General features: G+C 43.1%; 1 protein-coding gene across 1 annotated transcript in view; it reads right to left on the bottom strand.

Moving 5' to 3' along the window:
- LPAR1 (lysophosphatidic acid receptor 1) overlaps positions 1-20,849 on the bottom strand; it is a 167,362-nt gene extending 146,513 nt beyond the window's left edge. Inside the window, exon 1 of the mRNA XM_007449778.1 lies at positions 20,748-20,849. The gene's annotated coding sequence lies outside the window, so the exon portion shown is untranslated. The remainder of the gene's footprint in view (positions 1-20,747) is intronic.
- Between the last annotated feature and the right edge of the window lie 1,929 nt (positions 20,850-22,778).

Genomic DNA, 22,778 nt, shown 5'->3' with positions numbered 1-22,778 from the left:
ATAAGTAATAAGAACCTGCTGTAAAAATAAATACATAAAATCCAAACAAAAAATCCAAAAAAAAAAAAAAAAACCAAACCCTGCCGACACCTTGATCTTGGGCTTCTAGCCTCCAGTTATGAGAAAATGTTCCACTGTTTAAGCTACCCAGTTTGTGGTACTTTGTCATGGCAGCCCTAGCAAACGCATAGACTTCCCATGCCCTCCTTGCTCTCTCCTATTTCTCCATCTTAGTCAATGGAATCACCATTCATTCACCATTACTCCCCACTCTCCCTCGCCTACCATATCTACCCATTCACTAAATTGTGTCAATTCTTCCTCCTGAACATCTTTCACATCTGATTCCTTCCCTCCAAACCCACTATCACTGCCTTAATTCAGGTCCTAATCATCTCCCCTAGGATATTCCAAGTCCCTTCCCCTTACCACCATTTCCCTTAGCTGTGTGGAGACTAATCTTCCTGGAACAGATATCTAGCATATGCCAGTGCTCAGTTTTAAACCCTTCCATGTTTTCCCATTGCCTCAAGTCCAAGATCCTTGAGCACAGCATACTGAGTCCTCCAGTTACTTCCCACTTCAGCCGTAACCTCCCATCCTCATGAACCATCAGCACTTTGGACCTGCTCGAAACTGCCCTAACACATAATGCTGATCCACACAACTGTCTTTACACACGCGCTTGGCTCTTCCTGGAACATCTTCCCTTTTGCCCAAACTCTGTGCCTGGCAAACAGCTACTTTATCCTTCCAGTCCCAGCCTCAGAACCGCCTCTCAACAAAACCTTTTATGACCTTCCTCCCCACCCAGAGTAATCACTACCTGTTCTATGCTGCCTCGGAAAGTTACACACACTTCACATTATGCTGTGATCATACTTTGGCAGGTGTCACGGATACAAACGTCTCCGGGGACCAACCAGGTACCATAAATAAATGAAGTACCTAGTGAAAACAGATCTCAACTCTGCATGATTAGGACCAATCATAATGCCTGCCTGGCTATGTCACCTTTTAAAACCTCATACTGAACAAAGAAAATGCATATGGGGCCAAATTCATGTAGCACACAGACTGCCAGTTTTGCAAACTCCAGCCAAAGGCATAAAACGTCAGGGCCAGCATTTCTATTCCTTCTACTCCTTGAACTGAAAAGACTACAGAACATGCCTGTAGGTATCCCCATAGCATGTGGTTGCATTCTGATCCTCGCTCCTGCTGCCCAGCAGGGGTGACACTTAAAGCACACAGCTCCCCACTTACCTGAGTACAAGGAAAGGATGCAGTGTCGAGCTGTATAACCTCGAACTCACTGCTACTCAATACTTAGCAAAAATATTATTTTTGAAGGAATAACATTCACAGGCAATATCCTGAAAGGTATCTAGCCCATTATTCCACGAGGAATGTGAAATGCCTATCCTTGTACAGAGCTAAACCAGCCAAGAGCTACTTGTCTGAACTGTCTTGCCTTGGCTCCCACAGAATTGCTTTTCTGAGACAAATTCTGGCATTATGCCATTGACCCCTACTGGGCAACGTTGTTGTTGTCTTTCTAACCCCACGGTTATATTCATTGTAAAGACTGTTTGGAGACATTGTTCATTACATTAACATACTGAATGTTTAAAGAACCATTCATAAAATCCTCTCTCCTCCCAGCACCATGAAGAGTTGTGCCCGTTGTTTAGCCCTGATACTTGCAGGCTCTCTGGATCATACAGCTGTTTGTGTCCCCTCTTCGGGTCACCTACTAGCAAGGACAGTGAAATGTGTGGCCTTCTCCTAATACATGGATAGGACCCTGAGGGGGACCCTCTGCCTTGGGTCTCTCCTGAAACTCACACTCTCACTTTCTCTTCCTGCATTTCCTTCCTGTGCTTACTAAGTTTCTTTACCTTCCATAGGGAAATATTCAAGTAACTAACTTCTAGCACTTTATTCACCACACTGTATTTTCATTTAGTTCCCACCTCTGCCGTTTGTGAGTTTTTTGAAGACAAGGCCTCCATCTTACTCATCTTTGTATCTGTGAAAGCTAATAAGTGACCATTAATTGAATATCAAATTGAACTGTATTACATGTGATTCCTTCTAGTTATGGATGAAATGGTAAATTAACTATCTCTTAAGGAAGCTCACTTAATTTCCCCAAAAGAGCAAACGTAGTCCCTGGCCTCAAGACCAATTGGCATCTGGAGGAAAATAAAACTTATGGGGACTAATATGAGAAATATACACCAAACAAGTACAGGTATAAATACTATTTAGTTTTTAATCCTTTGCTATCCATTTTTCGAGTAACTGTCCCATTTTCTAGTAGTTAACCAGTTCTTTGGCAGAAGCGTATTAACCAGGAATTTTCCACAATCAGTCAAGAGAGTGAATGCAGTTAAAACCAAAATATTTTATGGCACATTAAAATCTGTCCACTCAAAGGGTACAGGACCAAAGAAAGCTGCAAGATGCTGTTTGTTAGAACACGGAAATGTAAAGGAATGAAGGACATCACCGCAGTGGAAAGAAGTACATCCACCAGTAAGGTCTGGTCAGTTGCACTCAGTGTCATCCAAGACCAATTATTATCAAAGCTTCCCGTTGCTCTACTCATTTTCCAAGTTCTACAAACCTACATTTCATTCATGCAAATTTCTATCTTGAAATTTTTCTCAAACTTGGTTGGTAGGAGTATAACGTGTTATCATTGTTTTGGAAATTGATTTAATCATTTTTCACCACTAGTCAAAAAATCGTCCCTACCTTTTGAGGCAGTACACTCTGTAACTGGGAATCTACCCTAAACAAATCAACTGAAACACAGAAGAAGGTGTTCACTGCAGCGAAGCAGAGCTTCTGAATGGAATTAAGGTCACCTCTAATTATGATATACTATTAAGACAAAAGACAGTATTACTCATTGTACTCAGCAGGATTTCAACCAACTAGTAAAATGTGCAGAGGAAATATTAGAAGGAAATATCCCATAAAGTTGATAATGGCTATCTCTGGGCACGGATTATAGCAACTTCTTTTTCTTCTTTATATTTTCTTTTGTCTTCGACAATGAACACATACTACCTTTGTAATTTAAAAAGTTTTTCTTAATAACCTTTCTAAACCTACTTGGAAACCAAATGATACTACTCTCAAATTAGTGATCTCACTCTTAGTCTCAGAAAATTACATAGATAGTTGTTGGGGGCAGTGTTTTTTTAAAATAGCAAAAAAATAAAATAAAATAAAATAGCAAAGAAATGAGAAATAAAACTAAATGTCCAAAAACAGGGCAACAGTTGAATGAAAAATAGTTTAACAACTTAATGGATTACTATTAAGCTATTAAAAATATAATGATTCAGACTATATTGTCACATATAACAACAGGTAGAAATTGGTCAGTAGAAACAAAAACACATTTGTTACCTCTAGGTAGAATTACGTCATAAAATAGACCATAATGGGAATAGACCATAAAACTAACATGATTAAATGAAAAATATATTACATTGGGGAACTGCAAATATGAACAGGTTTGATTTATTTAAATATTGCCATAATGTGGTTTCAAAAATAATTTTCAAAACTTTTCCAAGAATACTCTAAACAGCGTTTTACATAAAAACAAATATTTTTAGATGAGTTCGACAGTTTTAAATACTTTAACATGTGTTTGCTGAAAATTCTTCTACCAGCTGAGTTATTCCACCATCAAAATGTGATGAAAACAGAAAAAGGAAGGGGTTTGGGTAGTTAAAAAATTCTGTGCATCCTTCCTGTATTAAAATAAGCCCAGGGCTTCCCTGGTGGTGCAGTGGTTGAGAGTCCGCCTGCCGATGCAGGGGACACGGGTCCGTGCCCCGGTCCGGGAGGATCCCGCATGCTGCGGAGCGGCTAGGCCCGTGAGCCGTGGCCGCTGAGCCTGTGCGTCCAGAGCCTGTGCTCCGCAACAGGAGAGGCCACAACAGTGAGAGGCCCGCGTAATGCAAAAAACAAAAAAAAATACTAGGTGGTGCATGAGAACACTCTGTGCATCTTCCTGACTCTGTCAGCCTTGAACCTAACCTAACCCCATGACTCCAACCCCTTCTAATCCAACCTACTTCTTAGAACGAGCCTTGAGCAACATCCATACCTATTACGCGCCTGGACCTATGCCCAACCTGATCCCAAACACCGCCTGCGTGACCTGCCTCTGCCTTGTCCCAGACGGGGAGCCTGAGGTCCTGGCCAGGTTTCCACATAGTATCAGCTTAAGGAGAAGATATTCAACAGCAAATAAAGGCATATAAGGTAATGAAGCAATACCAAAACACACTAAGTAAAATACCCACAGTTACTTGGACTTCCTGAATAAATATTTATTATGAATGAGGAATTAGGTAGTGCTCAAAAAGAAAAAGCATGAATCTTTTATCTTTTGTTTCCTCAAATACATTTTCCTCAAAAATAAGAATAAGTGAAATAAAGTACTTGCAAGTGAAATTGGAAGACTGAAAATTACTTTGAAATTACCAAAACTAATATATTTGAATCAACTGATTTAACACACTGGTAAGAAAAGCTGAGTTGCCAAGTACTTTTCATTCCCTTTCACAGAAAACCCAATCCTTGTCCAATATTCCTTAAACTTGGAATAGTCATTATAACTGAATTAGTCTTCCACAGGATTCCTTAGCCCTTTAAATTTCTTTGATATAACATCACTACTGTTCAATGGGGTTTTATAAAATGTGGATTCTGTATAACAATTTAGATAGTACACATTTCCCCTAAAGCAAGCATCCAGCATATAAACCTAAGATAATGATTTTTTTCACCTTCACTGAATCTGAAAGGTTAAAAACTAATGTAATTTCAACTGTGGGCAAACTACAAACTATGAGGTTAAAGTCTCAAGAATTTGCTCAGGAAAGTCTTCATCTTTGCCCACTTTTCATATTTCCAGAAGTATCAGTGCTGGTGTCCAATGCCAAGATGTTTGTACCACCTGAGCCTCCCTTTACGATACAAGTAAGGATGCAAATACTTGGAGTTCTCCCATGTTTAGCTTGAGCTTGTCAGACTAAATTAACTCAGTGGCACAAGAACATCAATTCTTTGAAGGTGAAACATCAATTCTTTGAAGGTGAAAGAAACAGAGCAAAGTTGAAAATAAAAAGCTTGAAGTCACTGCATAACACGATGGAGAGAATGATTTGTGCACATTATTCTGAATCTTCTATTTCAAGACAAGGACCTTGAGGCCTGGAAAGGGTTGGTCCTGTCAAAGGCCCCATGGACAGCGGTGGGGAAACTGGTACTTGAATCGTGGTCGCCTGTCTTACTTAGTCTCAATCAGTCCACTTAATTTATGGATATCCAATTTAAAATATTTTAGAGCTCTTCATCCAGCTTTAAAAAGGGGGCAGGGGGCTTCCCTTGTGGTGCAGTGGTTGAGAGTCCACCTGCCGATGCAGGGGACACGGGTTCGTGCCCCGGTCCGGGAAGATCCCACATGCCGCGGAGCGGCTGGGCCCGTGAGCCATGGCCGCTGAGCCTGCGCGTCCGGAGCCTGTGCTCCGCAACGGGAGAGGCCACAACAGTGAGAGGCCCGCGTACCGCAAAAACAAAAAAAAGGGGGCAGGGGAATGAACCCTAAAGCCCTGTCATGACAAAATAAGGAAATAAAAAATAAAAATCCTAACACAGCAATAATTCCAAACCATTATTTAAAAAATCACTAAGAAGCTATGAAATGTTCATTCAGTCATCAGATCTCCACTTACTAAAACTTAACTTCAGTGCTCTACTTTCTCACAAATTATGCACAGTTACTAGATTGGTAATTACACTACGTAGGATTTTTTTTTTTAATCCAACCAAAACTACGTCTCCACATCCACACAGAGCTTTGTACAGTTTCCAGTGCAGAGCATCCCTGCAACAAATGCTATTATTATTTACCAATACACAAAACTGCTATAATACAAAACCGCTTCAAACACACTGGCACCCGCCTCCCCCAAAATATTCTTTCTATTCCTCTTTGACTTTTGTCAAGTGAAAAAAAAGCCACAAACAGGAAGGCCCACTAAGTATCACAAAAATGCCAACTCATCAAACAAAAAGGTCTGCCTTCCATCTGTCATTCACTTCCAGTACTTTATTTTGCTTACATTACTCAGTTCTTCCATGACTCTACAATCCCACACACACCCCACCTCAACCCTTCACTGAGTTAACCCCTTCTCATTCTGCAGATCTAATCAAATGTCACTTCCTTAGGGAAATCCTGAATCACCCCAAAGTCAGATGAGGTTCCTCATTTAATTACTTCTGAAACTCCCTGTGCTTTTCCCTTGTAACACTCATCACGTTTGTCCATATATATTTGGGTGCTCATTTGGTCAATATCCTCCTTCCCACTGGACTCTGTTTCATGCCCCCAGTGATGATCACTGCTTTATTCCCCACTCTAGTCCAACTATTAGCATAAGAACTGGTACTGTGTATATAATAAAGACATGTAAAATAATGAATAACCCTAATTCCACATAGAACAGCAATAAACTAGATCAGTGTTTTTCAAACCACCCTTCACAGCCAGATCAGTGTTTTCAAAACTTCTAAATTATGACCAACACTTATTTTAAATGAAAACGAACAGATTATAACAGAAATGGGGGGGGGATCATGTTTATTATATGTAGTAAGCTGCATGAAACTGTCATTTTCTTCATATATATATGACCCTTTCTAACTATGGGTCATGGTCCAAAAAGTTGGAAAGCCACTGAACTGAATGTCCCAATACAACTCCTCTCAACTTCCCACCAAAATGCTCAAAAATGTGCACAAAATGGCAAAACTGGCAGCAGTACTAGAAAGAGGCAGGGAAAAGCCAAAATCTAGGCACTATTTCCACTAACTCTGTGAAGGATAGGTAAAAAGAAAATTCTTGAACCACATGAATCTGAAAGGCTCACACTGCACCTTTGGAAATTCAACAGGTCAGATGCTCTGATGAATGCAGAAAGAATTCTGAGTCAAACTCAGGAACACAGAAGATACAACTGGCCAGATAAAGATGAGGACATACCCAACTACATGGGAGGCAACTTTCAAACTAGCATAAGCAAGGGGAGCCCAAGTGCAAATGAGGGTCAAAACTAGAGACACACACAAAATACTGCTGCAGATTTTATTACAAACTAGAATACAAAAGTCTAAAGTCTATACTTAAAATTTAAGCTATACGCTGAAATATATATATAGTGTATATATATAAACATGATGGAAATTGAGAAGCGGCAGGAAGGCAAAAAAATAAAGGCATACTAAATTCTCTGTTGTGCAGAGGAGTGGGATCAAAAGTTATTCAGTTCTTTGACTTTGGGAACCAGAGAAACACAGAATCATGAATGTATTTGGAAAACAAAGATAATCACTAGTAAAGTGGAAACTAGATTTAGCCATTTAAAAATAATTTATATATATGAAACAAATGATACATAGAAAAAGACAGAAAATAAAGTCCAGAAAGCATATTAGATTGAACCGTAAGAAACTGCCATTTTTATAGGTCAAAAGCAGTCAAATAACAATTTCATATGACTCAATCCATCAACAATGACAATAATAATGTCAGCTAATCTGTTCAGTGTACGAGGCATTTTTAAAGGATTAATTGAAAATTTATGTTTGCATGTTCCTTTACAAATAAAAAATGTAGTCCTAGAGACATTATGTAATTTATCTGAGGCCATGCAGCTGGTGGGATACTGGTGGGAAGAAGTAAACCAGTGCTTTTCACAGTACCTCTCAGAAAAAAACTTAAAGAATTAAGGTCAAACATATTGGCCATAACAATAAATATTAAAGGAATAAGTTTCCCTTTAAGAGGTATGTTAAAATCCAATTAAATGTTGCTAATAAGCAAAAATATATGAAACAAAATGACAGACACCAAAAGTTTAAAATCAGAAGGATGAGTGAAATTATTTCAGACAAATAAGAGAACACTGGCAACATTAATATCAGGAAAATAGCAGCATGTAGTTCCAAATGCATAAAGGGTTATTTTATATTGATAAACAAAATAAAGGCCTAACAGTAATCTTTATGCATTTAATATTATGGTAACACATAGAAATTGCTATAAAGAAACTGACAAAAGCCCATTTGTAGAAAGAGACTAAAGGACCATTATTATCAGTCTGTGACAGCTCAAGTACAGAATCAGGACATAGAGGATATGAATAATATTACTATAGTGGCTGAGTTAATAAACATATCTGCACTTGTCACCTGTGCAGAAACCATGCTCTTCTCAATCCTCAGGACACAGAAATCCCTAATAGACAATAAGTAAAAATTGTACAAACCTCACTTAATTACCATGATAAATAAAACCAATAATTGATGCAAAAGTTTATATGTAAACAATAAAGCAATATTCAGCCAAGTCATACTGAGCAGCTAGCTGCATTCCCAATAAAGTCAGGTATTAACAAAAATGTTTACTTTCCCTGTACTGTTTTAAATTTTTAGTGATTATATTAGCACAAAACATAGAAGTTAAGCTATCTTCATTTTTTTAACTGCCACCTTCGGACTTTTATATGAAAATTCCTCCTCCCTCAATAATGACTGACTCAAAATTTAAAATAAAATCCTGCTGATTATTTCAAAATCACTGAAAATGAAGTCATGTACATGAAAGATGACAACAAAGTTGATCAATGTCTACTCCTTCATTGAAAACAAATGACATAATATCAACTCAAGAAGTGAGAACCAGAGTTTTGTCTATTTTCTTGATTTTTTTTCCCCATCAAATCAGCCCATCTTTTTCTTTAATCAATGTCTCCCTCCTCTTCTATTCTCACCTCCCAGTTTCACTAAGCTATTTGAACTCACCTTTCAAGCCCCCACATAAATGCCACTTTCTCAGAGAAACTTTCCTCACCCTCGCAGACAAGGTCAATCCCCATGACACTTCCAGGAGACCCTGCTTTCCTCCCTAATTCCAAGTAACTTGGAGTTACCTGTTCAGAGGCTGTCTCCTTCACTAGATTGTAAATCTCATGCAGTCGAGACTCTGTCTTATTTACTATAACATGTGGAGATGGTAAATATATTGATTCTTTTATTAAAAAAATTTCAGTTCAAACAAATTTTTAATTCAAAATATTTGAGTTCTACATGCAAGGTATTACCCTAAGGGTATTACACTGGGAAAACGGCAGTAAATAAAACAGGAATTTTTTTTTAATTAATACTTTCCCTCATCAAAGAAGTAAAAACAATATAAATGCAATGGAGAGAAAATATCAGGCAAGCTCGGTAAATGGGAAGGGTTATACAATGTTAAATGTAGTGATAATTAGAGAAGGCCACACTAAGAAGGTGACATTTGAGTTAAGATGTGAAAATGATGACAAAGCAACCATATGGATACCTGGAAATAGAGCATTCCAGCAAGAGGGTACAGTCGATGGCAAAGGGCTAGAAACCACAGTCTACTCTGTGGGTAAGTCCATACATGGTTCTTGTTTAAAGTAAGGATAGAACTCTGGGAACATGAGTACCTAAAGATGGGCAGAGAAGCAAAAAAAAAAGAATAAAGAAGCAAACAGAGATAGGAAATGATTAAATACGATACATATTAAATACTGTGACTATCATGTGGTCAATGGAAAATTAACGTAAAGGATTTTAATGGCATGTGTACTTATGATACAAAGCAAAATGCTATAAATATTCAGTAAGATCAAATATTTTAAAAACTGCAAGAGTTATCCCAAAATGGAATAAGGAAGTTATCCCTGAGCAGTGGAACTATGGATGAGTCTCCTGGACTTTCCAAATTCCAAAATGAGCATGTACTGCTTTTACAACTTTCAAATGGAAATGAGTATAATTTTAAAGAATCATAATGGCTTAGAGAGAAAAAGGCTGAGAACAGATTATCTTTGCTCTATCTTACTGCAAGAAGGCATGCCAATATAATTTCCTGAAATGAAAATACATTTTTAATTGGAAAAGATCTTTTTTTTTTTTTTTTCGGTACACGGGCCTCTCACTGCTGTGGCCTCTCCCTCCGCGGAGCACAGGCTCCGGACGCGCAGGCTCAGCGGCTATGGCTCATGGGCACAGCCGCTCTGCGGCATGTGGGATCTTCCCGGACCGGGGCACAAACCCGTGTCCCCTGCATCGGCAGGCGGACTCTCAACCACTGCGCCACCAGGGAAGCCCAGAAAAGATCTTTTTTTTAACCAGGTAAAGAGCAAAGTTCTATGTATGTTATTTTTAACCTTCATCAAGCAATTAAAGCTTAAATTTACCTGACCAGAGTTTACAAACCCCCATGGCAAACTTGCTGGGGTTTCTCAAAGTCTGGGCTTTAGGCTGAGAAGTTTTTCAGCTTGTCTTTTATTACAGTGATGACAGTAATATGATACTCAATGCTGTTAGTACAGCAGTAAACTAAAACTATATTTGCAACTCCACTCAGGCCCCAAATCACCAAGAATCTTCCAATTCTTTTCAGGATTTTTTTTTCCTTCGCCTGACTGGATTGTTTTGGAAGCTTTTATTCATCTCAAAGGAACATCAAACTGAAACTCCATCTCCTTTGTATCATACCAGGACCACCTCATCAGAGAAGCCATAGTGGATGTTCACTGAATGTTTGACAACCTACAAAACTATTTTAAGCACCTGCTGGATAGAAAAAGTACCTGAAGAATCAAAATATACTGTCCTTGTTAAGACACCTAGTACTTATATCAATGGGAGAGGATCCTTTCACAATGTGTTCAGATATCAAATCATCACATTGTACACTTTAAATATCTTAGTTTTGTCAATTACACTTCAATAAAGCTGGGAGGAAATTTTTTAAAATAATTTTTAAAAACCCACTGAGTATATATCACTTTTCTCACTCTAAAACTTCTCTCCAGCTTATCACATAAATTTCACTGGTATTTACTCTGACATATAACAAGTACTCCTGAATACTGCCACGCTTTAGCTCCTCAGCTAAGTTGCAAGCTCAAATTTCCAGCTACCAGCTGAAAATCTCTGCCTCCTTAGCTTTAGACACGTCTAAAACCAGCATGCCTCACTGACACAATCCTCATAGCCTCATGCCCCTGCTCTCTGCTAATGGCATCGACGTGCCCTTTTTTGTCCCCAGAAGCTCCCTGCACCCTTCTGTTGGCCCTTCAAGACTGACCCAAAGGGCTTCCCTGGTGACGCAGTGGTTAAGAATCCGCCTGCCAATGCAAGGGACACGGGTACGAGCCCTGGTCCGGGAAGATCCCACATGCCGTGGAGCAACTAAGCCCATGCGCCACAACTACTGAAGCCCACACGCCTAGAGCCCATGCTCTGCAACAAGAGAAGCCACTGCAATGAGAAGCCCGCACACTGCAATGAAGAGTAGCCCCTCCTCGCCGCTACTAGAGAAAGCCCGCGCACAGCAACAGACCCAACGCAGCCAAAAGTTAATTAATTAATTAATTAATTAACTTAAAAAAAAAAGACTGACCCAAAGCAGACCACCACTCGGCCACAAATTGTAACCCATCACTCACATGCAGCTCCCGGGCCTTCATTATGACTCCTCTGCACAGAATGAGCTTCTCAGCCCACTTGCCCATTGAGGCCAGAAATCTCCTGCAAATGTTTCCTCTACTCCAAGGTAGAGTTACTCTCTCCATCCTCAGATATTCAGATGGCACTTTGTTTAAACCTCGGTTTACAATATTTATCACTGTCTGCGTGATCTCAGGCATTTGTATCCATGACTCTCCATGTCTAGAAGCTGGTTGAGAGCAGGGAACCATACTTTCTTGGTGGTTGTTTTTCCTTTTTAAATTTTTTTACTGTAGTGTCCTCAGCCAGGCACAGGGACTGAGTCTCATAAGCGTGCAGAGATTTTAGCTGCATGAAACTGAACTGACAGGGTTTCAGATAAAGGGAGGAGGGCACAGATCCTACTGAATTTGGAAAAGCCAAGTCATCCTGCCCTAGCCTTTGAACCTTTGGGTCTCTGTGTCTACTCAGAAAGTAAAGCAAGCAGTTCTCTGTGGAATTATAATAAATACCGGGTACAGAATGAATTCCTACTTTTCTCGACATGACAATAATCCCTCTCCCAACAAATCATAGTCCAAGATGGCAAAGCAGCCCCTTAACAAAAGGCAATTCTATTTCAGCTGTGCTGCTCCCTGGGTAAAAACCCGCCATCCTTATCATCTGCTGATTGCCAACTGCTAGGGGGGCCTCGTTTAATGCTCCCATAATGAAACCTGCCTATAATGAGTAACTCCCCCTATCTGCTCTGCTCCAGAAGCAGTTGATAGGCCTTCCCCAGCTGCCTTGCTTTGCACCTAACAAAAGGTTCACAGATACCCACCACGTGCTTCTAAATGCCCCGCCTTACCTCGCCAGAGACCCGGATGAAGCAGAGTCCTGGTGGAAATAACATTCTGGGGCAATGATATTTGTTGTCTTGCTTGTCACGCAGCTGGAAATCGTTTTCATGTTTCCCATTCATAATAGCCCAATCTTCCCATCTCTGGGACAAGAACCCTTTTTCGTGTTTATTTTTGTTTTTTTTTTTTTTTTTTGGCTGGGCCACACGGCTTGTGGGATCTTAGTTCTCCGACCAGGGATTGAACCCGTGCCCCCTGCAATGAAAGCGTGGAGTCCTAACCACTGGACCGCCAGGGAATTCCTCATAGCACGCTGCACTGATTCAGGAAGAGCCATGCAGGCTCCTGGGACCTCAAACGTCTGGCCCATGGTGGCAACCTCAATCACAGCCTCTCTAAAACGAAAAGAGGCAAGAGAGAGCACGTGCACACATGGACACATACCCCACGTGCATCAATATATATAAACACAAACATTAGGTTTTTATAAGCAGAAGTATGTAAGGCTATGTAACAAATTCATGACAGAGGGTTTTTTTTTTTTTTTTTTTTTTTTTTTTTTGGCTGGGCCACACGGCTTGTGGGATCTTAGTTCTCCGACCAGGGATTGAACCCGTGCCCCCTGCAATGAAAGCGTGGAGTCCTAACCACTGGACCGCCAGGGAATTCCTCATAGCACGCTGCACTGATTCAGGAAGAGCCATGCAGGCTCCTGGGACCTCAAACGTCTGGCCCATGGTGGCAACCTCAATCACAGCCTCTCTAAAACGAAAAGAGGCAAGAGAGAGCACGTGCACACATGGACACATACCCCACGTGCATCAATATATATAAACACAAACATTAGGTTTTTATAAGCAGAAGTATGTAAGGCTATGTAACAAATTCATGACAGAGGGGTTGGTTACATCAGATGGGTAAGCTAGAAAGAGCAGAGGGATATTACATTTACTTTAGACACATCTGTATCATTTGAATCATTACAAAACCCCCATCTTTCTATAAATGAATGCAGCCATCTTCTTCTGGTGAGAACACTTTCTACTGTGTTCATAGCCGAGTGACTTAAATAGGATAAGTAAAATGCATTAACGAAGCAGAGTTCACTGTGGCGTGACCTCAAAATAGGTCTGACTTCCCACCAAGGCTAGGTTTGGATTATTCTAGGAAGCAAGTCATCAACTGAATATAGAACCTCAAACACAAATTGGGTCAAAAGAAAGAATATCTGAAATGAGAAGGAAGCAAGCCAGGGCTACAGATAAGGCAGTTATGTCTATCTCTAGACTTGACAACTAAGAGGTAAATCTGGGCAAAAAAGTTTCAAGTTTGTAAAACGAAAATGAGAATACCAGTATCCATCTCCTCATCTTGTTAAGAAAAGCTAACTGACCTTGAAAACATTGGGCCTAGTTTGAAGAAAACATTCCTAAAGTTGAAACTCAACAAACATGCTCCATATCTGAAGATGTTTCAAAAGAACTTCAGTCATGAACATAATACGATAGAATGCAAGCTCCTCGAGAGAGGGGACCTTCCGAGTCTTGTTTCCTACTGTTCCCCAGTACCTAGTAGGTGTGCAACGAATATCTACTGCATCTGGAATAAATGAACAAATTAAAGATTAAGGAACAAGTAAACGAAAACTAGAATTAGCAACCAGATAATATCAGTGCCTATTCTTATTTTACAGATATAAAAAGAATTGGGCTTCCCTGGTGGAGCAGTGGTTGAGAGTCTGCCTGCCGATGCAGGGGACACGGGTTCGTGTGCGCCGCAATGGGAGAGGCCACAACAGTGAGAGGCCCGCGTACCACAAAAAAAAAAAAGAATGGAACTTCAACTCATTCAGCAATAACAACACTGGAAATTAAAAGCCCCTTGATTCCCTCTATCTTGATCACCTTTTTCTCTTCTGCGTTTCTTGTTTTATCTCCTAGGTTCCTCCCAGATCTTAATCTCCTAGGAGCCTTCCCTCACCCTCACCCCCCACCCCATGCCCCTGAGGGTCAGGTGCCCCTGCTTGGTGCTCCCACAGTGCCCTGAGCTTATCTCCCTCTTCACACCTGTTACGCTGAATTGCCATCATCATCTGTTAATATGTCTGTAAGCTCAGCTCCTGCTGGAGGGTAGGAATCCTGCCTTATTCATCCCCCCTCCCTGCCTCCATCTAGCACCTAGCACAATGCTTGGGTTATAGCAGACTGACGGTCAGTTCAGTGCTGCTAGGGGTAGAACAGAACTTGTTTCCTCTGCCACCAAATCATTGCTCCTTCCAAAGAGCCAGGAGTATCCTTCTGTTAGGGCCAAGTTTCAGAATGAAGGCAGCTTGGGGACTGGTCAAGAAGAACCGCTTAAACATAGAAGAAGAAAGTTGAGTACAGCAGACTTACATGAAATCGAATCCAGTCTGTTGTTCTGAGATTTAAGAAAATGAGAAAAAAAAAAAACTTGCTAAAAAGGAATGGCTCACAGTTGCCCTCTCTGTACAGTGAATCCTAAACCTTAAGAAGCCAAGGCACACACAATGGCCGTAATGAACAAGAGTTCCTTGGGCTTCCCTGGTGGCGCAGTGGTTGAGGGTCCGCCTGCCGATGCAGGGGACGCGGGTTCGTGCCCCGGTCCGGGAGGATCCCACATGCAGCGGAGCGGCTGGACCCGTGGGCCATGGCCGCTGAGCCTGCGCGTCCGGAGCCTGTGCTCCGCAGCGGGAGAGGCCACAACAGTGAGAGGCCCACGTACAGAAAAAAGTAAATTAAAAAAAAAAAAAAAAAAAAAAAGAGTTCCTTTAACAACAGTTTCAACGTTGGAAATCCCACCCCAAGGAGATCCATAACCAGGTTTTATTAGTCCAACTTTCTCTCTTTCAGAGAAAGAGGCTGGTTCTGAAATCCCTTTCCTTTATCTCCATATTAAATAAAACAAACACAACCTGATCTACCTCATTCAGGCTTACACGTTATTTGTTTTAGCACTGGACTAAAGTTAAGAGTGTGCCCTGTCCTTACACCACTTTTTTTTAAAAACAGTACCATAAAAATCAAATAAATTATAGCCTAAATCCACGCATGTAGTAAAACAGTCCTCTCATTTCTGAAAGAAATTTGAATGTTACATGAGCTTCAAAACTGAAGTTTCTACAGTACTGATCAGATGACAGGAGCCAACATCCAAGGATTGAGACAATTTTCTTTGCCCCACACCCCCAGGTCAATAATAGTAACAACAACATTACTTTGAAATCATACCAACCTGCTGGAAAAAAAAAAAGCCAGGGAATTTAAATAAAATCACCAAAACCAGCACTCCCCCCCCCCCTAAAAAAACCAAAAAACTTTGAGTTACTTCAACTTAACTAATTTAATTAATTGATTAAACGTGCCAAACCCAAGTTCCCTTGCAGAAGATAAAACAAACTGCTGGGAGGATCATTCACTCAAATTGTATTCAGAAGACAGTAAAAAGCAGCTGACCTAATCTCCTTTCATCATCTGTCTCCTTATTAGCCCAGCACCTCCAGATTCGAAGGCAGTTAGAAGACTTGCTCAAATCAGCTGCACCTTTGACATGCAGCTGAAAGGCCACCCACTCCCACCTTTGACACAGAGGTATTGCCGGTGTGAGAGGAAACCTCCAGAGCTGCTGGAAGTCTCTCCCAACTGGAGCCCACAGAGATTCTTCCTGTCTGAGAGATAATGAGCTATACACCTTCACTCTGGAGAGTTAGGGGAAAGAAGAACAACAACAACAAAAGAGGCAGATGGCCAGAAAGGAAGTTCTCAGAGATGTATTCATCTACAGCATTGGGCAATCTGTTGGAGGTTAAACTTAATAAAGGATCTTCGTGGTTGTGTCAACCCTCACTGCAACACCAAGGGTGCTTCTCCCCTCTCCCCAACATCACCCCCTTACCTTTTACAAGGGCGTTAACCCCATTTCTAAACTAATAATAATTCTCTTCTGTGCTGCAAATATTCAACCACTGTGAAATACTATGTATGACATAAACACAGTCAAGAATGTCGGTTGCCATGAGATTCACATTTCCATTAGCATTAACTAGCAGGCCCTTCCCTAAACAAAAACAAAACAAAATGCTTTCTTGGTCAGCTCTGAGCCTGGAGAGCAATTTTAACCCACATGCTTCAAGGGGCCTCTCAAGGTCCAGATGTAACACAAGAACATCATTAATTTTCACTAAATTAAATTTCTCAAAAGGCCACTATCAATTTGGGGGCAATACGGGAGAAGAAAGTGCATATTCTTTATTCTGTAACCTTTCTATAATCTGGATAAGCTGGCAGCAGTGCCCTGAAACTCACTCGGCATGAGTTACGAGGGTATGTAATGGAAACAGGGCCCAGGCACCTCTCAATCATTTCAGCCCTCTCTATGCCCAGTATTTGTGACTCAGTGCCTTCCAGCGCTGTGGGGTTAAACCATACTTCCTCCTCCCTGTCCCTAGGTAGTACAATTCCTTAAAATAACAGCCAAGGTTCCCACAATTTATCGCCTTGTATCTTTCCAGCCTTCATTACCCCGGACTCCAACTACATAGTTCACTCCCCACCATTCATCTTTTAAGAGACACATCATTTTCATTCTTCAAGTCCCTTTTGTGAAGTCTTCCCCAGAGACAGAATTTAATTTTCCATTCCCTGGCATGCCAAGTTTCTTGGATTCTACAGCTGCCACCTAGTTATTCAACCCAGCTGCTATATATTGAAGTTAGCTGCATCTTTTACCTCTGTACTGCAGCTCCTTCTAGAGCCTCCTTTTTCTCATCCTTGTATCCGCCACTGTCGAAGGAATTCAGTAACTGCTTCTCCAATTAAAATTTCCTCCTTTCCTCCCAACTTTCTAAGGCATCCATAATAGCTCTCCATGAGATAGCTAAATAACACTACAGGGATTTGGAACATAGCGTGGTATGTAAACATTAGAAACCAAATAAGATGCTGAGTTAGCAAGGCCAGAGCAAGCTTTCAAACTTTAAACCAAGTTTTATTACATCACACTTCACTTTTAAAATACACCATGTTCCTCAAGTGTGTATGCATATAGGTACCAAAAAAAATAATAATAATAAAGAAAAGGGAGACAGGCCACACATCAAGCACAGATATTAAAATCATGACCTCAAACTAAATTTCAGGTCTTGTTATTTGGACACATTGAGCGTCCCAGTGAAAATGATACAGTATATTCCACGAGGTTGCAACTTTCCTTACTAAGCATTTGAAGTAAGATTCTCCTGCCTAAAAATCATGAACTTCAGACTGACTGTCACTATGTATCAAAAAGACTTAGCAAGTGAGAGTTTTACTTGCTTTGAATTTTCCAGTAGGTCTAACAGTCAGAACAGATTCAGCAAAACCTTGAGAAGTCTGTGGTAGAATCTTCTTTTAAATTCAATTACTTTTCGGAAAAGATTAGCTTCAAATAAAAACAGACGTTTCAAACTCAGGTGTTGAAAGGGCTGCCACTTACATTCCCATGTCTGGTAACTTTTCCCATCACTCGCAGAGATTTCCGAGATACACTGAGTGCCCTCAGCACTGAGCTGCAGCTCATCTCTTGAGAGACAACGATGCAGATGGGAAGTTGGCCAGGTCAGACTACAGACTCCAAGTCAATTTTAAGGTTAAGTAGCTCACCCACTTTAAATAATATGGGTAATGGAAGACTGACTGGGGTGAGGTAGGGTGGTATTATTGATGTCCTTGTGCAGGAGGAAAGAAAAAACAGGGGAGAACCGACTCCCAGCTCCAGGTTCTTCCCCCTCCAGGCATCTCCCACTGCTGCTTTTCCTCAACCCTCTTGGCCTTCCTGCCCTCCCCCTTACCTCCCAGACTAACAGTTGACACTTCCCTCTACTCTCTCCCTACTGTTCTAACATGGGATAACCACCCTCCAGTTTGTAGTTATGGGGGGGAGCTGGAAGGAACAGCAGAGATGATCAAACCCCTCCATTTTCCAGATGAGGACACCAAGAAGGAGGACCAGCTGACCTAACCGGCTAAAGTCACACCGCTAGGGGACGTGGTGTGTCTGTGGGATCAGATTATGATAACCCAGTCCTCCTGCCTGGCCCCTCAGCCCGGCCTTCCCGCCACACACTACCTCTTTCTCTGGCTACTTGGCTTCTTTATCCTCAAATTAAATGGTATCAAGAAAAATGCAGCCTTAATAATGCTGATCGTTATTCACAATTTTGCTTTTGGGGCAAATATGCTCCAGCCTTCCCAAAATTGGAGAATCAAGGGCAGAAACAAATGGATGACATTATGCATGTGTGTGTTAATGCAATTTAATTCGGTCCAAATAGCTATAATTTCAGTACACACCCTTTTTCCTTGGGGCTTACTACTCTTATTTGACAAGGGAATAGTTTCTTAGGAAAATGAACTTAGTTTTAAACCAGCACGGTCTCCCTCTTACCCGAATTGCAAGCTTTGAATAACAGACCTCCGGCTTCACAGTTATGTTTAGGCTGGGCAAACGACACTTAATGCAAATAGGTGAAAATCACGGACTGTTACAGCCCGAAGGAATAGAGGATTTTGCTCTCATAACTGCAGTCACCTGTTTTCAAGATTCATGTTTGTAAATATGTATCTATTCCAATGGGAAACAACGCGTTCATAGTGAAACTTTAACAAGCCAGCGCTCACTGGAAACCCACATTTAGGAAACCTCCATAGATTTCAACAACAAAAAAAAGAGGTAGCAGCAGAAAGCAGCAATCTCAGGCCCCAGACTGAAGGCAGCAACAAGTCCTGGACACCGTCATTCTTACACATCAAAGTCCAAGTGGCAGCAAAGAAAAACAAGAATAAATGGTAAATCCGTTCACAACAAACTAGTCCTGCGCACACGCGCGCGCGCACACACACACAACGAGCCCGTCTATTTCAAAACCACCAACTCAAAGCCAGGTCCCTCCCTTGCCTTAGATTCCCCAGTTACTTGATAAACGTGTTTGTTAGACGTCCGGACAGAAACTTAAGTTTAAAGTCCTCAGGCGGGGAGAGACCGCTGCGTGGCCGGTGAGAAGCAAGTGGTGGGGAAGCTCGGCGCTGCAGGTCGCGGGGACCCCCGGCGGTCCACGTCCACCGGGACGCGGCTTGGGGGTAATGTCGAGCGCCTCCCGCCTGCCAGCTCGGGCCCCCACCCAGACCCAGGTAACCGGAGACCACCTACGTGTCACTTGGGCGGGTCCCGGCCGCTGGCACGGGGCACAGCGTGGGCCCCGGGGAGCGCTGACCCGGTTGGGAGACGGGAGGGCCGGCGGCCCGGGCGGCTGCGGCCACTTCCCTCCCGGGGCTCGATCAACTGGTTGGCTGGGGAGGCCAGGAGCGCCTCGCCTCCTGCAGGTCGGCCCGCGAGCATGCACACCCACCCACACCCGGCACAGGCGCGCGCGTACACACACACAGACAGACACACACACACACACACACACACACACACAGCCACAAAGCCCGTCTGCCGCAGGACAGCGCGATCCCAGAGCGCCGTTTGGCGGCGGAAGGGACCCGGCGAAAGCTGGCTCCGCGCTCAGAGGGCACCGTCCCCTCGCGCCACCCCGCGCCGCGCCAGTCCCTTTACCTGCGCCCGTCGCCGCCGCGCGTCCGGCTCCCGCCGCCCCCGGGCTGGCTTCAGGCTGCGCGGTCAATCCCCGCAGCCCCCGCCCCGCGGCCCGCCGAGCCCCGCCCCCCGCCCCCGCCCGCCCCTCGGCCGTCGCCCGGAGCTGGGCCGCCCCCTGCGCCCACCCCGCCGGGGTCCCGCGCGCGCGGCCGGGAGGCCGGGGAGGGCTCGGCGGAGCCGGGGCCCAGGCCGCCCGAGATCCCGGCAGGCTCCGCTGGAGGACAGGGGCGTCGCGGCTCCGGGAGCGTCAGCCGCCGCTCGGCCCCGACTGCTCCGGCTTTGGCGCGCTGGCAGGGCGGCGGGGGAGGGGGGCGCCGAGGGAGGGCCGCGGGAGCAGGGCGGACGCCTGCCCCCTTCTTCCTCCGCCTTCTTTCTTTTCTGCAGGCTCCACGTAGCACAACTCAGCAACTTCCACACCCCCCGACTCCCTCCCCCTGGCTCATTCCCTTACCTGGCGCGACGCCCCCAGAGCCCCTACCCTCTGTGCTCCTCCTCCCCCATCCCGTTGCCGGACTCCCCGCCCCCCCCTGCAGGGGCGGGGGCGGAGGGTAGCCCAAGCCTCCCATTCATCATCTTCCCACCGCCCCCCACCCGGATCGGACCCACCCGCGTCTGGAGACACACGGCCTCCAGCTCCGGATCCCCATCCCCACCCGCTCCCGCGCTCACCTCTGCGACCGACAAGTTGCGGGACTGGGGCGGCCTCTCCTACACGTTGCATTTTCATTTTGTCGCTCTTCTCTCCCCACTTGAAAAGCTCTGGAAGACATCGCAGGGCCCGCAAAATCCCCGATGTCTGGCCTCTCTCGTAGTTCCGTTTCCAAACTTTCCCGGAGGCAGAGTTTCTCCCAGTGCAGCATTCAAGTCGAGGCTGCAAAGAACGCAGAGTCAGTTTTGCTGCCGGAAAGGTGCACACGTTTCCATTTCTGAGTTTTCGATTGCCTGGGTCTGCAGACCAAAGCAAGTGTGACTGTGCTCCCCTAGTTCTCCATATCCATGATTATAAATTTCTCTTCCGCTTTCCCAGTGTAACTTTGCAAGTGCAAACTATCAATTTTAGAAGAATAATTAAGGGCGGGGAATACACACCTGGAGGTGTGGGCGGGACCGGCGCAGGACTAAGGCCTGGGGATGGTTCTCGGGAAAGTGGCGGGCACAGAGATTCGCCCAGGTTCTGAAACAACACCCGGTCCACCGGGGGCTCTCCAGCCGCGCCACCCCCTACCCACCTCCCACCCTTGGCTTCCTGGAGTGTTGGCAATTCTCTGCCTCTAGCTCCACTGCTAAAGCCGCGACACAACAAAAGTAGCAGCTTACAAGTAAAAACTGGGCAAACTCTAGCCTGAAACGGCACGTGGGGTCTACGACAGCAGTATGTCAGGGAACTTGGCAGGACTGATACAAGTACATAGAAGAAAGAAACGCAGAACCAGGAGGGAGGGCTGCGTTGGTGGCGGTCACTCGGTAACCTTGGGCTTCGCAGAAATGAGAAGAAACCGCACAGGGCGGGGAGGGGAAGAATTCTTGGTGGGGATGGAAACGTCTCAAACTTCCAGTGAGGTCTGCTTCGCAGAGAACGTGACCGTCGCCCGCAAGTGACTGCTTCGAACCTTGATTGAGTTCGTCTTGCGGTTTTCACAGGACGCTCAAAGCTAAACCCTGACTGCTCACCCATTACTCTCAAGCTGTTTCCTTTTTCAAGCAATGTAGCAAATCCCCTTTGTTAAAAAATCAGCCTTAAAGAACTCTGCTTCCTCTCCTTTCCTACCAATTTATCATTTATTTTATAATAATCCATTAAAATGCGAAAAAATAGAAATTTTAATACATGCACGGTGCTAATATGTTCATTTACAGCATGCAGAAATGCATATAAAAACTCTCTTATCGCAAAAATAATGAGAGCTGATCTTAAACTCTAAAAAAAGATACCAGGACAAATAGGAAAATGTCCACTATATAATCTAAATATAATAAAAAGCATATATTGGTAAGAAAAGAAAGACTATACTGAAAGGGACTTCTGTTTTGCACCATAGCTCTACCCACCTCAGAAAAATCACTTAGCTCATTTTCCTGTCTTCTTTCTACTACATGCTCTTTGTATTTACTGTTGGGTTTCTCAATACCAAAACTTCTATATCTAGTAAAAAGAATATTTTAAAATTTTATTTAAAATAATTAAATTATTATATTAACTATAGCAAAAAATAGTATCAAATAATTAATTTACAAATTAATTATTTCAATCTTTCACCCTTCCTCAAAAATCAAAGATAAAGTGCAAATGAGTTTCTTGCCTACCACTCAGCTTGAATGTTTTCCCAGGATATTGATTTTACCTCTTACCATATTAAGGAATATGGTTGCTTCTGCTTTGACTATATATTAACTGCCTTAACTACTCTGTGGTCCATTCTCACATCAAATGAGGAGTTCTGTCCACACAAGACATGTATTCAAGAGTTCCAAGTTATTTGCTTTAAAAAACTTTCTTTCCTCTTTATCTGGCCTACCATGGCCTAGAATGAATTGGAGAGCAAAGTACAAGGTCAGCCTGGACAGACCTGTCTCCCTGACACATGCGGACCTGTCTGAATGAGACTGCTCTTCACCCAGTTTTAGTTTAATAACTTTAAAATCAACTGTAGGTTGTATGCCCAGTGTAAAAGGAGAGAGAAAATGAAATCCAATACAGAA

This window comes from Lipotes vexillifer, unplaced genomic scaffold (genome assembly GCF_000442215.2).
Source record: "Lipotes vexillifer unplaced genomic scaffold, Lipotes_vexillifer_v1.1 scaffold230, whole genome shotgun sequence".
In the NCBI taxonomy this organism is placed as follows: Eukaryota; Metazoa; Chordata; class Mammalia; order Artiodactyla; family Lipotidae; genus Lipotes; species Lipotes vexillifer.
Note: the sequence above shows the minus strand (reverse complement) of the source record. Positions and strands in the feature narration are given on the sequence as shown.